The sequence below is a fragment of the Gekko japonicus genome, unplaced genomic scaffold (genome assembly GCF_001447785.1).
Source record: "Gekko japonicus isolate JY-2015 unplaced genomic scaffold, Gekko_japonicus_V1.1 scaffold3496, whole genome shotgun sequence".
Taxonomy (NCBI): Eukaryota; Metazoa; Chordata; class Lepidosauria; order Squamata; family Gekkonidae; genus Gekko; species Gekko japonicus.
In genome coordinates this window covers 37,398-45,248 of record NW_015163715.1, presented here as the reverse complement: position 1 = coordinate 45,248, position 7,851 = coordinate 37,398, and the positions used below count along the sequence as shown (strand labels likewise).

The following is a 7,851-nucleotide window of genomic DNA, read 5'->3' as shown; positions in this document are numbered from 1 at the left end:
AAAATCTTGTTAGTCCCTAAGGTGCCACAAAACTCCTGCTTCTTATCTTTCTGAGGTTTCAGAGTTCCCGTTATAACCTATCATTTAACTGGCGGCAAGGTGTGAGCATAATGTTTGGTCCAGGCACGTTTCCCAGGAGGAAAGCAAAGTGTGTCTTGCCTGACTGGGCTGGAGAACAGGAACTTGGGGGTGGGGCAGTGGAGGTAGCATTCTGTCCGTGTCAAAGAGAGAGAGAAAGGATGTGCGGCACACTCATATGTACACCTTCAGGCAGAGGGAAGCCGCTGCCACTGCTCTCTGTGAGGGAAAGAAGGAATCCACACAAACAGTTGCCTCTCACCCCCACTGTCTGTAAAATGCGTAAATGTTTTCTGTAGTCTTAAATGTTTCACTATGTATTCCATACTGATGACCTCGAGTCCAGTAGCACTTTTTTTTTTTGCCGCAGCCAGCTTATGATGACCGTCGAAGGGTTTTCAAAGCGAGAGGTATTCAGAGTTGGTTTACCCATAAGCTTTTCAGAGCCAAAGCACCTTCGTCAGAAATCTTCGTCGGGTTTGACTCTCTGAAGCGCATACTGTGGAAACCTTCCGGTCTCTAGGGGTGCTACTGGACTCAAATCCAGGCGTTCTACTACAGATCTGTACGGCTACCCTCTGGAACTATTGACGACCTTGGCTGTCAAGGGATCGGCTCCGTGTGTGTCCAGAGGTCGTAGCCAAGGCTTGGTTTAAGATGAGATAACGGTGACCTCTTGTCAGGCAGCCTGAAGCCCTTGGCCTCCGCTTTAGAGACTCATCTGTGGCCTTGGGATCACAATAGTCTCCTTCGAATGCCTGGTACAGTTCTGGGAACAATGGACAAGCCGCGCAAATAATGCGCGCATATAAGTCATTTGAAACAGAGCCAACCTGTTGATGCGAGGGGCATGTTGAGTCATAAGTGTGATGTTTCCCCCGTGCTCCCCTGCTCTCTCACTGCCTTGCGTGCAGGCCGTGCCCGCCCGCCTGCCTCAGCGTTGTGCTTTCTCTCTCCGTGTGTGAGTCTGCCTTTGTCCTCCTCTGGGGCCCCCCTCCCATACGCACAGCCGCTCTCTGCAGTGCTCCATTCTCTTGAACCCAAAGGAAAACATCTGTGGGGAAGCAGGGGGTCGGTGTGTGATTCCGGGCCCGCTGGCCCCAGTGAGGCCTGCGTTTCAGTCGTGCCTCAGCCTGCAGACCAAGAGGTTTGGGACTGAAAGAAAAGGGGGAATGTGCGGATACACAGAGGCCATGTTGTAAGTGAGCTCCACGTCTGAGGTGCCACAGAACCCGTTTACCGCTTCTGTGCTGTGGAGGTAACAAAATGAGGGACAGCGTTTTATGGCGGTGAACGTGTTGAGTTTAAATCGCCGCTTGCCAGGAAATTCACTGGGTAACCTCAGCCCAGTCATTCTTTCTCTAGTCGACTACCTCACAGGGTTGTTGTGAGGATTAAACTTTATTTATTTGTTTATGTGCTTCATTTATCATGTGCCTTTCTCATTGAAACTTGAGGTGGATTCAGGGTTGCCAGGTCTCCCCTGGCCACCAGTGGGGGATGGGGTAGGGTTGCCAGATCGAGGGTGGGAAATTCCTGGAGATTTGCCTGGGGAGGACAGTCAGTGGGGTACAATGCCATAGAGTCCACCCTCCAAAGCATCCGTTTTTCTCCAGGGGAACTGATCTCTGTTGTCTGGAGATGAGCTATGATTCCAGGGGATGCCCAGTCCCCACGTGGAGGCTGGCATCCCTAGGTGGATTACAGAATTATGAAACAATACAATGAAGACCACCAGTATACTATCTAAAACCCTAAAAAAACAGCGGAACTCAAGCTCCATAGAGGAAGGGCAGAATAAAAATATATCAAATAAATAAATAAAACGGGGGTGTGTGATTTACAGTTTCCATGCTTTTGGGTGCATGAGTGGCTGTAAGCACCGTAATTCTTCTGGTGGAATGTCTTTGTTCTTTCTATAGGCTGTTCTTTGTCCAAGAATTTCAGAGTGGGTACCTGAGGTTTCTTAGTCACATATAGACAATGGCCATAATTCAAAGTCATGCACAACAGCACCCCCGAGAGGCTCTGGGCTGGCCTTTCTCAAGCAACAGTCCCCCACAAAGAGCAGAGGTCCATCAGTGGCTATTAGTCACAAGGTATAGATAGGAACTCTCCGTCTGGGGCAATTGATGCTCTGTATTCTTGGTGCTTGGGGGGTGGGCAACAGTGGGAGGGCTTCTAGTGTCCTGGCCCCACTGCTTGACCATGGCACCTGGTCTTTTTGGCCACCGTGTGACAGAGTGTTGGATGGGATGGGCCATTGGCCTGATCCAACATTGGCTTCTCTTGTGTTCTTATATGTAGTGCCCCAGCCTGATGGGATCCCGTTAACTGGAAGACTAAGTCCTTTTGTGTCAGGAGTGAAGGGCAGATCTCACCTTCATGGCCGCAAGAGTGTATTTTTCATCCATAAGAGCACATTACAGCCATTTGTGTATATGGAGGAGTATAGATAAGAAGGCCAACAAAAGTCTGCATGGTCAAAGCAATGGTATTCCCAGTAGTCATGTATGGCTGCGAGAGTTGGACTATAAGGAAGGTCGAGCGCCAAAGAATAGACTCTTTTGAACTATGGTGCTGGAGAAGACTCTTGAGAGTCCCTTGGACTGCAAGAAGATCAAATCAGTCAATCCTAAAAGAAATCAACCCTGACTGTTCCCTGGAAGGCCAGATAATGAAACTGAAGCTCAAATACTTTAGCCACCCAATGAGAAGGGAGCACTCACTGGAGAAGACCCTGATGCTGGGAAAGATTGAAGGTCAAAGAAGACGGGGACGGCAAAGGATGAGATGGTTAGACAGTGTCATAGATGCAACGAACATGAAATTGAGCAAACTTCAGAGGACAGCGGAAGACAGGAGGGCCTGGCGGGATCTGGTCCATGGGGTCGCGAAGAGTTGGACTCGACTGTGCGACTGAACAACAACAATAGATAAGAAGAAGAAGAGTTGGTTTTATACCCTGCTCTTCACTACCTGAAGGAGTCTCAGTGTGGCTCACGATTCCCTTCCTCTCCCCACAACAGACACCCTGTGAGGCAGGTGGGGCTGAGTTCTGAGAGAACTGTGACTGGCCCAAGGCCACCCAGCTGGCTTCGTGTGGAGGAGTGGGAAATCAAACCTGGTTCTCCAGATTAGAGTCCATTAGGCAGCACCACTACACTAACTGTGGTGACCAGTGTTCCCTCTAAGCTGAGTTATTGTGAGCAAGCTCAGAGATTTTTAGCCTCTAGCTCACACATTTTTGTTTTAGCTCGGGATGGATGGATGGCTCCAGAGCAAACTAATTTAGGCAGCAGCCAAATCGCTCGCTCGCAACTTTAATGCCAGTGGCTCACAAAGTAGAATTTTTGCTCACAAGACTCCACAGCTTAGAGGGAGCGTTGGTGGTGACCCCAGGTCTTCAGAATCCAGCCTGCTCTGGGCTGTTTCTAAGGCCTGATGATCCTGAAGAAGTTTCAGGAGCCTAGGTGGATTTTGGAGTGATACGATCTTGAAACGTACATAGCTGTTTTTCAAGGGAGCGGCCCTGTTTAAACAAGGTACTGTGTGAGCCCAAAGTCATTTGGCTAAATTGGAGCGCAAGCTCTAATCTGGGAGAACCGGGTTTGATTCCCTACTCCTGCACATGCAGCTGCTGGTACGACCTTGGGTCAGTCACAAATTCTCTCAGAGCTGTTCTCTCAAGAGCAGTCCTCGAAAGAGCTCTCTCAGCCTCGCCTTCCTCACGGGGTGTCTGTTGTGGGAAGGGAAAGGAGATTGTGAACTGCTCTGAGACTCCTTTGGGTAGTGAAGGGCGGGATGTAATTCTAATCTCTTTTCTTCTTCTAAGTGCTTTTCCCTCATGGCATCATGGTTAATGCAGCCTAGTGGATGGCAGGGTGTTGGGCCACTGAGATGGATGAGGCAGTTCCCCCAAACAGCTGCTCTCAGAAGCTGAGGCACTGTAATGAGGAAACCAGCAGCAGCTCCACTCAACAGGTGCTGCAGTTCCACTTCCCTACTGTTTGGGGTTGATGTATCTCGTTCCATCTTGACATTTTGGCCTAGTCAGGAGGCCTGGGTGTTTTGGTTAGTTTGCAGCTGGTTAATAGAAGAAGAGCAGGTTTTTATACCCCACTTCTCTCTACCTTAAGGAGTGGCTTACAATCACATTCCCTTCCCCTCCGCACAACAGGCACCTTGTAAGGCAGGTGGGGCTGAGAGTTCTGAGCGAATGGTGACTGGCCCAAGGTCACCCGGCAGGCCTCATGTGTCTCAAAGCGGCTTACACTTGTCTTTCCTTTCTCTCCCCACAACAGGCACCTTGTGAGGCAGGTGGGGCTCAGAGAGTTCTGAGAGAACTGTTCTTGAGAGAACAGCTCTGAGAGAACTGTGACTGTCCCAAGGTCACCCAGCTGGGTTGATGTGGAGGAGTGGGGAACAGAGATGTGAAGGCCCAGGAAAAAAATGGAAAAATTTGGGAAAAAACCATTCCCCCCCCCATTTTTTTTCCCGTATCAGATCTAATTTCTGTGCACTGAAGACAAGCAAGTCCTAGGTTACAAACTGAACTCTCCAATGCAAGAACAAGATGCATTTCTTCTTTTAGGAGGTGCTATTGTCACAAGAAAAGAAAAAGGTTTCAGTTTTGTTTTTGCATGTGGGTGGGTATTCTGTTTGTAATAATTGTTTGGATATACTATATTTTAATATGCTAGTTGTGATAATTTCATGCCAAGTAACAATGTCCATAGTCATATTTTATGTTCCTAAAGTAACAGAATGACTTTAAATTTGGAAAAGAAAAAAAAAGTGCTAATGTAGCATTTTTTTCAATTTTTCTGAAAATTTCCGTTTTTTGGGGGGGGGAAACAGATTTTTTTCCGAGCTTCAAAATTTCTGGAAATTTTACATCTCTAGTGGGGAATCAAACCTGGTTCTCCATATTAGAGTCCACTGTCCTAACCACTATGCCACACTGGCTCTTGAGAGCAATCCTAAACAGGGCTACTCAGAATCCTTCTCCAGTCTACTCTATGGTACTTACTCCCAGGAAAATTTCCTTAGGATTGCACCGTCTGTTTCAGGTTTTACAAGTGGCTGCAGCAATTTTAAACTGGCAAAACTGGATTACCTGAAAATAAATGTGTTGGCCACTCAGGTGAGGCTAGGGCTGGCGGATACTTGACTGACTTAGAGCTTTTAGTCTTTGTGAATGCTGAGGGGACTGATGAGAAAGCAACCGAATTCCTTGCAATCTTTCTCCAGCAGCATCCCAGTGCCACTTGGGGCTCCTGCAAGCAGCTACGCAAGCCCTTAATGAGAAGGTGGCTTGGTCCTATCTAGATATAGAAAAGAATGGCAACTGAGAAGAGGGTGAAAATAAGAACATAAGAGACGCCAATGTTGGATCAGGCTAAAGGCCCATCCAGTCCAACACTCTGTGTCACACAGTGGCCAAAAATACCAGGTGCCATCAGGAGGTCCAGCAGTGGGGCCAGGACACTAGAAGCCCTCCCACTGTTGACCCCCCCCCAAGCACCAAGATGACAGAGCATCACTTGCCCCAGAGTCCCTATCTATACCTTGTGGCTAATAGCCACTGATGGACCTCTGCTCCATATGCTTATCTAATTCCCTCTTGAAGCCGTCCATGCTTGTAGCCGCCACCACTTCCTGTGGCGGTGAATCCCATGTGTTAATCACTCTTTGGGTGAAGAAGGACTTCCTTTTATCCGTTCTAACCCGACTGCTCAGCAATTTCATGGAGTGCCCACGAGTTCTTGTATTGTGAGAAAGGGAGAAAAGTACCTCTTTCTCAACCTGCTCTATCCCATGCAGAATCTTATAGACCTCGATCATGTCACCCCTCAGCCGTCGTTTCTCCAAGCTAAAGAGCCCCAAGCGCTTTAACCTTTCTTCATAGGGAAAGTGTTCCAACCCTTTGATCATTCTAGTAGCTCCTTTCTGCACTTTTTCCAAAGCTTTAATATCCTTTTTAAGGTGTGGTGACCAGAACTGCACACAGTATTCCAAATGCTAATATATGTGCTCTGAGAAAGCTGTTTGATAGTGCTTTCCCTGCCCAAACCATGCTGTAAGCGAAGGTTACCAGATGTCCACTTTTTAGAGGACATCTCTCTTTTTTGGTGTCCCTCCTCTTTTGGGCTCCTTTTAAAAAACTGATGAAAATGCCCTCTTTTGGGGTTGGGAGGCCGAGCCTGTTTTGCCCTCTAGCTTGTTTTGCCCTCCCCCCCCCCCCCCAATGGAGGCAAGCTTCAGCTTAAATTTAAAACGAGATTCGACCTAGCGATCACTTGTTTGGAGTAGTCAGTCGGGAAATAGGTCCTCTTCTTTTTTTTTCTTTTTTTTTCTTTGCAAAATATTGTAACCCGAGCAGAATGTGGGATCTGGGACTGGCCGTTTGGGGGTGGGGGCTGTGTCCAGTGGCAAGCCCCGAAAGGATCATCTGGGAAAAGCCAGCTTGAAAGTGGATGAATTGGGGAGCTTCCTAGCTTCTGGGTTGAAGAAGCCTTTTGAGATAATCCTCGGCTTACGTTGTGCGAAGTTTGTGTGGAAGTGGAAATGGGTGCTTCCTTAAAGATATTCGCTGCTAGTTTTCAGCTGCAGCGTGACTCTTTCATGACGTCAACAGCCTTCCGGGAAGAGCTTGCCAAAGGGTACGTCCAGGGGCAAGCAGTTCACAAGCAGCTTTGGGAGGGTGGATCCAGAAGCAGGGTCTGAAGGGACTCCCATTTCAAGTGATTCATGTGGGCAGTGAAGAGGAAAAGGCCATTGTAGGGGGAATTGCCCAAGTAGAAGGAAGCTGCTGATATAGAAGGACCACCATCAGCAACAGTAGGAACAGGCCGGGTGAAGAGATATCTGAGCACCTGCTGGGCTGGGTAATTACATGTTCAGAAATAAGCCTCATTCTTAGCGAGCATCTTCCTCAGGAAGTACAGCGGTTGCATCTGGCTTTCGTAGTAACCACAGGTAGGTTACTTGCAAGCACGGCCGGAGTATCAGTGACTGAAACACATTTGTTCTTAGACAGTGTTCCGATGCTGTTTCTGACTGTGCTCTAGACCTCAGAAGACTGTGTTTTAGCCCAAACTAGAGGCCTGGGTATGGCCAGCATGGGGATGGAGAAGAGCCACACATTCAGGTGGCTCAAAATTGTGTGGTGGGGAAGCCCAGACATTGTGCTTTGGTACTACTGGTGGCAGGGAATGGAGGATTGTTTCAGCCCACCACCATCCATTTGGGCTCCTTGTTCAGAAGAGTTGTTTGAAACTGCTGGGCCAGAAGTCTAGTTCTGGGTTCAAGCACTCCATACGACTGACCAAGAAGTACAGCTAGGGGAAAAAAATAGAATTAAATGGATGGGCTCAGTCTGGTAATTTATCAGACTGGGATCTCTTAGTTGTTCATCCAGTTTTCAAGCCGTTAAGCAGGTGCCATCTGTATAAAACCAATAAAAGAAAAATAAAGAAAAGAAAAGAAAAAAGATGGTCGGTATTAGTTTAGAAGTCAATTTTTGACCATATGTACACTCCCAGCAGTGTTCCCTCTAAGCTGAGTTAGTGTGAGCTAGCTCAGAGGTTTTTTAGCCTCCGGCTCACACATTTCTGTCTCAGCTCGGGAAGGATGGCTCCAGAGCAAACTAATTTATGCAGCAGCCAAGTCGCTCACTCACAACTTTAATGCCAGTAGCTCACAAAGTAGAATTTTTGCTCACAAGACTCCACAGCTTAGAGGGAACATTGACTCCCAGTACTCGGCATT

General features: G+C 47.9%; 1 protein-coding gene across 1 annotated transcript in view; it reads left to right on the top strand.

The window, feature by feature from the left end:
• Positions 1–6,991: 6,991 nt before the first annotated feature.
• RRBP1 (ribosome binding protein 1) overlaps positions 6,992–7,851 on the top strand; it is a gene marked incomplete at its 3' end in the record, with an annotated part of 35,834 nt that continues 34,974 nt past the window's right edge. Inside the window, exon 1 of the mRNA XM_015407850.1 lies at positions 6,992–7,059. The remainder of the gene's footprint in view (positions 7,060–7,851) is intronic.